This window comes from Palaemon carinicauda, chromosome 6, assembly GCF_036898095.1.
Source record: "Palaemon carinicauda isolate YSFRI2023 chromosome 6, ASM3689809v2, whole genome shotgun sequence".
NCBI lineage: Eukaryota > Metazoa > Arthropoda > Malacostraca > Decapoda > Palaemonidae > Palaemon > Palaemon carinicauda.
Genome location: NC_090730.1, coordinates 45,078,726 through 45,088,725, shown reverse-complemented (window position 1 = coordinate 45,088,725; position 10,000 = coordinate 45,078,726).

Below are 10,000 nucleotides of genomic sequence, written 5' to 3'. Positions count from 1 at the left end.
TATATATATATATATATATATATATATATATATATATTTATATTATATACGTAGATACATATAAATATATATATATATATATATATATATATATATATATATATATATATATATATATATATATATATATATATACATATATATATATATATATATATATATATATATATATATATATATATATATATATATATATATGCAGTGCTTAAATATGTATATATATACACACACACACACATATATATATATATATATATATATATATATATATATATATATATATATATATATATATATATATAAACAAAGGATTATTGTAACTAGTGGTAAAGGGAAATAAGCCAGTATTTCGAAAAACGCCGCTCCCCCCCCCCCTCTAATTTTATGACATTCGCATGAACAAAATTATATGGAAAGTAAAAACACCAAGTTACAAAAACGTGGAAAAAAATATATGATTTATATCCTGTTCATAAGTATCGCGTTGGTTGCGTGGAATACGAATGAAATATATTGAGTAAACTAGCACCTCAATATTTCATGTTTTGATTGCTGTTGAAACGTTATTAATTTTCTTTCCGTTTTATGATACCGGGATTAAAGCGATCGTTCGTAGGGAGACTTTTTCAACTTATAAGGTCAAGTTTGAAGTGATAACTTCTAACGTGAATTCGGTGTGTGAGAGAGAGAGAGAGAGAGAGAGAGAGAGAGAGAGAGAGAGAGAGAGAGAGAGAGAGAGAGAGAGAGAGTTTAGCCACTAAGTATTTTACAGGTAGTAAGAAGGAAAACTACGAGAGAGAGAGAGAGAGAGAGAGAGAGAGAGAGAGAGAGAGAGAGAGAGAGAATGCTTATGTGCGTTAATAAAAGTTTTTATAGCAACTGGAATCATTGTAAATGTATTACGAAATTAGCAACTAGATTAATTGTGAATGTGTTTAGCAAATATTATTTGTTAAGTATAATAGTATTAGAGATAATTAAAATAAGTGAGAAATGATTCATGAGGAATTATCTAACACACTTTTTCAATTATCTATTAAATTTTATTTATGAACCAAATTACGGTCATAAGGATAAGACAATGATTTTACGAAGAACATGCGGAACCAAAAATGATAAAAACCATAACCATGTAAAGGCAGAATGCTATATGCAGAAGATTTCCAACAGGGAAAACCAATCCAATGAAGAAAAGGAAACAAGGAAATAGATATACTACAATGGAATTCATGAGCAACTGAAATAAAGTATTTTAGGAGCACTAACATTAAATCAGATCTTTCATACATAAATTATAAAAAGAGACTCGTGTCAGCTTCTTCTTCTTCAAAAAAAAATTAAAATAAATGAATAAATAAATAGATAAATAAATAAACCTCTGCAAGTTCAATCTTTTGAAGTTCCACCGATTCAACGACCTGGTTACGAATATCATTCCATAACTTGGTCAAAGCAAGGATGGTCATAATCATGAAAATCCTATGCAACATGCATAAAGAATTAACTGGATAAGGGGGCCAGAGATTAATATCTAGATCAGGAATAATAAATTTTATGGTCAGTAAGTTCCTGTCCAGCAAATTAAGATGAGATTCCGCTGCTGTAGACCAGACAGGAAAACACCACTCGAAACACAGCATAATTAAATTACCAAAATACTTCTTCATAAAAAAAGAAAAAAAAAAACTTTCTCAATAAGATTTTTTTTTGCGCAATTGAAAAAGTCTGACTAATGTTTTTCTCTAAAATGAATTTGCTATCAATAATCAGCATACAAGTTTAAGTCATACGGAGATAAAGTAACATTATCAATGCTGAGATCTGGATGTTTAAGGGCCACTGTCCTCGATTCTTACAGCCATACTTTGAGTTTCGTTAGGGTTCAACTTCATGACCCATAATTTGCACTTTCCTTTAATCTTAGCCAGATCCCTATTAAGGGCTTCAGCAACCCCACATCCACATTCAGGAGATGGAATTGAAGCAAAGAGAGTAGTATCAACTACATATGCATCTAGGTTGTTATATAGGCCAGAACACGTGTTACGTGTATAGGTTATTGCATCAGCGAGCTGTTAGGTTGTGAATAAGCCCTCTCGTGAATGCAACTAAACTGTATTTGGTCGGAGCTTGAGTATTTATATTGGAACGGCTAGAAAATTCAAACAATATGGTGCAGGAAAATACAGGAATAAAAAAGTTATCAGTGAGAGGAGAGAGCGATAATGACAATATTTGAAAAAAAAAAATACCGTTACAATGTACGAGCAGGTGTGATGCATAGATGATACAGTATGAAACGTCATTGGCCAAGAACCTTACCCTTACAGGTCACCAGTTATCACATTCCAATTCTCACTATGGTGCTATTCAATAAAACTCTTTGCATTAAGTTACTTAGATTTTCAATAATGATGCTAAGAAAAGATGCAACTTCACCCAATTAATTGAGATTGAAAATAAGGGCCTCAAGATCAGCCCTAAAATCAAGGCGAATCATATATACAGTGTATAGTATTATTATTATTATTATTATTATTATTATTATTATTAAAACCCAAGAGGCCACCCTGAGTTAGAAAAGCAAGATTCTATAAGTCCATGGGCTCCCACAAGGAAAAAGGGCTCATTAAGGAAAGGAAACAAGGAAATAAACAAACTACATGAAAAGTAATGAACAATCCTCCACAAAATTTAATTAAATCTTTTATATATAAACTATAAAAACTTAAAATAAGGGATTTTGAGGCAGAAAAATCTATTTTTGGGTGAGATAGCCATGTCGTCCTGATGGATGTTCCCTCAGGTTGCTTCCTACTGTATAATATTTCTGCGACTGATATTATAGGAGAATTACTATCAGGTATCACAGGGTTCTAACCCAAGGAACGACTTTCCGAAGATACAGTGTAAAAATCAGGGACATAGATATCTGCACCCCGAATAAATCTTTCCCAGTCTAATCCTCTAAGGGGGAAGATAAGTGAGGAGCCGTTACATATCCTATCACCTTTGGGTGCTCCCATACGACCCTGCTGCTTCATTCCACATCGCAGAGGAGCCACTGTGAAGTAGAAGCCTCCAACGAGCAAAGGGGTAGGAGAAAAAAGAAGTAACGGGCGGGCCATCAGGACAACATGACTATCTCACCAAAAATAGATCTTTCCTACGTCAAAATCCCTTTTTTGAGGTCGAACCATGTCGTCCTGATGGAAGTGTACCAGAGAATTGTCTATACTCGGTGGGAGGTTTTGCATGAAAGACCTCGAACCAAAAACTGCTCCCCACTTATGGGACGAAGCATAATTATTTGGCAAGTATGATGGAAACTTATGACAAGGTAAACCTGATCAGAGACACACGATCACATCTGTACCAAACATGGGGTTAATCACCCAAACCAAATGAGCTATAGCCTAACAACATTTAGACAGTTAGGCTGTAGCACTGAAGGAACACCCAATTCACCGTAAAGACACCTGGGAACCTAAAAAGGAAATGATGAAAATTTTACCTTTTTTCTCTGAAGTAATAACTTCTGTCTACTCATTGTTAATAATGAGCTGAAGGAGGGCCCTAGGACGCATTGTGGGCTACGTCGTTGCCGCGGTGTTGATAACACCCTATCAACCACCACATAATGAGGTGTCTCCTCCAATTGCTTTATTTAATGCCTGAAGAAAACCTAAGTGGACTTCCGACCAGTATATGTCTGCAGTCCCTCAATAGACATATACTGGAAAAAGTTTTAGAAGGAAGCCATGACTTTAGGGCCCAGACCTGAAGTCTTACGAGCTGGGTCTGCTCTTCATATAAAGTAAGTAATCTTATTTCGTAACTGGTTTAGAGACAAAAGACTACCCTTAAACTGCACTGTTCTCAGTAAATACACTTTCAGCTAGTGTATTAGACAAAGAAAAGGATCACCTTGAAGGGGAATTATTTTCCATAGACCCCAAGGTGAAAAGGGAAGTTAATTTTTAGTCCGGAAAATGGGATCAGGATATAAATTAACCTCACCATTATCCACAAATATTATGTATTTCTCTTCTCTAGAAATCGTTACATTGTCACTAACCCGAGCACCGAAAGCCATCGTAATTAAGAAGATGACTTTCTCAGTGGGATCAAGAATAGAAGCCTTTTGATTGCCTATGTCTGAAGTGAATTGCAAAACTTTGTCCAAAGACTAAGAGATAGGTTTCAGTAGAGCCAACAGCCGTAGCCTGTCACAAACCTTCAGCACTTTGCTGAAGAGATCCGAGTAAAATTCGACATTAAAGGCCTATATTATAGATCTAGTGAGGGCTGAAGCGTACGTCAAAATCATGGAGGAAGCTAGACCTTAAACATGCAAAGTAAGCTTGAAAGTTAAACAAAAATCCATGGTAATCAACCCTGAATTTATGTCTATAACATATTTGAACCATCTGGTCCATGATGCTAGACGACTCATAGTTTCCACAAATACCCATTCATCACGTTAAATTTTTAATTTCATTCCCAGGAATAGGGTGAAATCAAACATGAGATGAGGATTGTACGATCTCCATGATGAAGCATAAAAAATCCCTTGCTGTCCGTCCTGAGACAGAATCGAGTTGGTCATGGCACAAGTTGGGATTCAAATCCGTGACCATGGGAAACCAGTTGCTCATTAATCACCAAGAAGCCATCAGAGCCTCCATCACTTGAAAAATCTACGGCTGACCAAAACCTTCACGAGGAGGTTAAACAGTGGAAACAGGCAAATCGTTGTCCAAAGATTCCAATCCAGGGCCATTGACGAACTTTAATGTCCATACCCACTGCTGCTTGAACCACTTTAGTCACTACCTGGCAGGGAAATATCATGCTGAAGCTCATTGCAAACAGATGCACTTGAAGTCCAGAGATTTGATCTCACTGAAGGAGAGATGTTGACAAAGGCCAACCTTTTCTTCTGATCCAGTGTAAAGACTGTTATCATTACAGGTTTCAAATGAGGAGTCCTCGATTCTTGTCTGTTGAATCAATAGACTATAACTCTGTCAACGAGGTTTAAGGGGATATGAATGTTCTCCTTCAGATATAAGTTCATGAGGGACAAGAAGACTGCCATGGACTCCAGAATATTGATGTGGTATTGTAAAAATTTCTGAGACCAACAATTTTACACTTTCTTGGGTTGGTTATGACCCACCCAACCTCCCAACGAGTTGTCCGAACAAAGTGTCACTACTGGAGGAGGAAAGCGCAACAATAACATCTGTGAAAGACTTATGGTAGTAGACCAAGGTCAAAATTGCCTCTACAGTAAAACCAGGGTCTTCTTCTGATGGTCAGGAAGAGCGATGGAGGCTCTCCTTCCCTAAACTCAGTTTGCATCTTTGAGTCGTACATTGAGGACAAAATTCGTGAACAGTAAAGGTTCCTGAACCTCCTCTGAGCGTCGCCTGGTGATCATCCCCAACTAAATCAGGGTCTTGACTGACGTCTGTATTTCCTCTCCCTTGAGGGAGGAGTAGAACAGGAGTGAGACTTAAAGTCAAAACAAATCTCCAACCGCGGGAAGTCCTGAGCTGGAGTCAGTTCTGGTTACTTAAGGTTGGTCTGAAGTCCAAGAGACTAGAGGAATTAAAACTCAATTGGCTTCTTCCGAGCACCCTGTGCCAAGGGAATTCACACTAGCCAGTCAACCAGGTACGCCTCTACTTAAAAACCTGTCTACCGCAGTTGTTATACGACTACGTTGGTAAACTTCGTGAAAACCCTCAGTGCTATGCTGAACCAGAATGGCATAGCTCTGATTACGCATACCTTTCACCACAGGCTGCAACCAAGGTAGGGGAATAAGTGTCTACATAATCGACAATACAAAGACGTCAGTAAAGTCCATAGAGACAGTGAAAGCCTCTAAGAGCAGAAGGGTCCATACCTGCAAAATCACCAACATCCGGAACCTGTCCCACTGAACTAACAGGTTTAGACCAGACAAGATGTGAATAGTTTAAGGTGACACCCATTATAAGGGCACATCATAGACATTCTGAGGGATAGCGGCATAAGAAAGAACAAACGACTTACCATGATAAGTCAGTTTGTGAGACCTCTTGGTTGTGACCTTTCCAGGGATGAACTACTCTTCAATGAGATGCCCCACTTCAGGAAAAGGCTAGGCTCTAACCTCTGTGACAGCCTTATCCGTAACTTTCCTCTAAGGAAACAGGTCTTTTCCCCATATGCTAGAAATGATAAAAGTTTCAGCTCGTGGCAGGTGGTAGCTGTGTCAAGTACATGGTCACTACAGGCTCGACAGACCTGAAAAGAAGCATAAAAGTCTTTCATAAAGGTGTTAACAGGAGTTTTCGCCAGCAAGGAAAGACGAAGGCATCTGCAAAATGCCCAACCATCCTTCCCATAGAGCACTACAGAGACATCAACATTGACAGCCATTATCTGGTCTGAAGAAGGTGTTCAGGAATCCTGGGCAGTTTCTCAAAAAATTGGTGGCCGGCTGCATCTGTTTCTGGTTTACTCTCAGCAATGGTAAACTGGACATTGGTCTAGTGGACGGAATCATGTGGTAAGAAAGGTGAGACTGGTGTGCACTCTTCCAAAGCCGGGAGAGGCTTACATTCACAAAGGGCTATCTCCATTCATGTAGCTCTTAAAAAAAAAGTGGAAAACCACTTTGTCCAGGGCCACAAAGGAGGCCAAGGTCTTACCAAAGGCAACAATCTGGAAATTGATACCCACTGCCATCATCATTGCTGCCTGCAATAAGGTAGCTAGGATTGCCAAACCTTATATCTAGGCAACTCCTCTTTCTTCTCCAAGGCCTGGATCTGTTCACATGAAGCCTTGAAGACCATCATCTGGTATTACTAATTTCCCTCCATGAAGGCTTTCTTATTAGCCGTAAGTACATAAGGTACTTGGGAACTGGGGAGCTCCAAGCTCTTAGCAGAAGATGTTGGGAGGAGAAATGGGCAGGGACAGCCCCGTCACGAAAGAAGTAATCACAACCGTAGATAGGGAGACTGATGTCATAATGGAGTCAGAATTGGTAGGCACTAATGAATCCTTGATGAGATCAGACTACCTCATCCTCTTACCCAAGTGCGAAGGTACCGCAGGAAGAACCTGCAGTCATCATCGGAGGTAACCTCCAAGATCCACCTGGAGTGAAGTAAATACTTGCAAATACTGCAATCCTGATGGTCCCAGTACAATACTGGGCTGTTCATTCTCCAACACTTCGCATGTGTGCGGCAAAAATCGAGACCACAGGGATGTCTCACAGCCCTGACACACATCTGCACTCAACAGTGTATCTCCGTATAGGCACCGCCTGTAAGGAGAAAAGGGTTCAAATGAATACTACCTCCTCTAGCAGACACCAAAAGCCAAAGGAAATGGGTCATTAATGCTCCATGTAAACAATTGAGGGAATAGTAATCCCAAAATTGTGTGTGAATGCCATTGTTGAGAAAAAAGGAGATACATGACGAAATGTCCATTCCCCTATAAAGAACGTGAGATTGGAAAAATTAGCCCCCTAAAGGTCCATTGCTATAGTACCAAAAAGGGGAAAAAAGGGGGTGGAGAAATGATCATGGAAAGAACCGTTGCTCCAATATCTCCACAGAGAAATGGCCAAATAGAGGGCACCGGTACAGGTAAATTAATCATTAAGCAATTGACGCTTCGATTGAAGAGCAAGAGTCTTGAGCAACCCGTAGGTTATAAAAGCAAGGTTATAACCTCCACAGAAAAAACTTGCTAGGGATAGCTAGCTTATAGTGTTACCAACCATCCATTCAATCCACACCCTCAAAGAGAAATGGACAAATTGGTAGAAAACCAATAACCATATGTGGTGGTTATTCAAAAGAAGAGCCTAGAACCCTTTCCTAGGAGGAGTTCCCTGGCCCAACCTATATAAAGAAACTCAAACGTTAAAGGAGTAAGGCTTTTATGTTAAGCTGTAGTAGAATTCACCTACAGTAAGTAGAGAACTAGTCTTAGTTATGTAAGACGGTCTCAAATAAAAAAGGGCAGAAAGGCCTGTGCCCTAAAGGTACCGGGGTTGATGAAAGTACCGGCAACCCTAGGGGGGAACGGTATTTCCGCCAACATCTTATGTTCCCAAAGACACTGGTACCAATATCCAAACCCATAGACTAGTACTAACCCCGCCGCCAGTAACGATAATGCCGTCAGTAGCAATAGTGGCCAAGGGAAGTAGACATAACGGTCAAGGGATTCTGCAGAAAACGCCTTGCCAAAAGATAGGCAGTGTCACCAGTGGCGGCACAGCCAAACGAAGCAACATATCGCCTGAACGGGTACTATAAAACAGATTTTGATGTAGGAAAAATCTATAGTAGGGTGCCAAAAGGTAGCGACATAACCGTTATTCAGGCATTGCCATAGGCCTGTACGCCAGATATACCAGCGTTGCCGGAAGCATTGGTATCGCTAGGGGATAAAATCATCACCGCCATCCTCCTATGAGTAACGGCAACACCGTTACGGACAAAGGTGCCTCGAATGGCAGAGACAAACAGCAATGGTTCGTGTAGAAAAAACATGCCTTAGCTGAGGGCAGCACCGCCAAAGGAGGCACTGTAGCAAGCAGCGACACATTGCCCGTACAGGTACAATAGGATAGTGTGTCAAAAAGTTGCGGCAAAGCCGCAGACATCAGCACTGTCGTCAGTGTGATAGTTCACCCCTCAGGGTGAAGCATACCAATGGCCATGGAAGGTCACAATAATAAATTCCAAGCAGCTAAGTCAAAAGACAATAGTTTCCACAGAAACATCCTGCTGTGAGAAAAGGTTGTGGCAGTAAAAGCCAGACTGCCTAAATAGCAACATATCACTATCGTATACCCAAGCAAAGGAATGCCGTCAGAGACGAGGAAGCTGTAAGTACTGGCATTACCGTCAGTCTGACAACTCGCTCTTTAATAAAGGGGTATGCTGACGGGTCTATAAGACCAGAACCCCGAAGGCATTAGGCATCACCACAATAATTGCAAAAACATAGCATTATAAATAAAATTAAGTTCCATATCAGTAACGGAAAGACTCACCACAGAGAGGTGTAATGACAAAGTAAAAAATTTTACTACTCAATCTAAAATACTCAGAGGCTAGGATATGGTAGCACACAGCTGTTGGTGCACCAACAGGAAAAAGCTCACCCTTCGCAAAGGGGAACACAATAGAACTACCGAAAGCCAGCATGAGAAAATATGAATGAATGTAGCATAATGGACCGACGAACGCGCCATTGAAGGATAGGCTAGGCATAGATACGACAAGTCATAAGAAAAATCCCAGAGGCTAAAAGAAAAGGCAGTATGACAACCAGCGAACCGACTGAAAAAAGATATGTGAGTTCACCCTTCGCAAAAGGGATTTCCGAAAAACTGAGCCTCCCTAGCCCTAAGAGATCTCAGATGCTTGAAGCACGGGGGCCAAGAGCCTAAACGGGCAGAGTACCAAGAAATGCCAACAAGTGGGACAAATATCTCAGAAACTAGTATGACTGAGTAACCCGTTGAGATAGTACTGCTAGAGAGTTATGGGGTCCTTTGACTGGCCAGACAGTACAACATTGGATCCTTCTCTCTGGTTACGGTTTTTTCCCTTTACTTACATATACACCGAATAGTCTGGCCTATTCTTTCTCCTCTCTCCTCATACACCTGACAACACAGATTGCCAAACAATTCTTCTTCTCTCAAGGGGTTAACTATTGCAAGGTAACTGTTCAGGGGCAACTTTATTCTTAGTAAAAGTGGAAGAGACTCCTTAGCTATGGTAAGAAGCTCTTCTATGAGAAGGACACTTCAAAATCAAACCATTGCTCTCTAGTCTTGGGTAGTATCATAGTCTCTGTACCATGTTTTTCCACTGCCTTGTATTAAAGTTCTCTTGGTTGAGGGTATACTCGGGCACACTATTCTATCTTATATCTCTTCCTCTTGTTATTTTAAAGTTTTTAT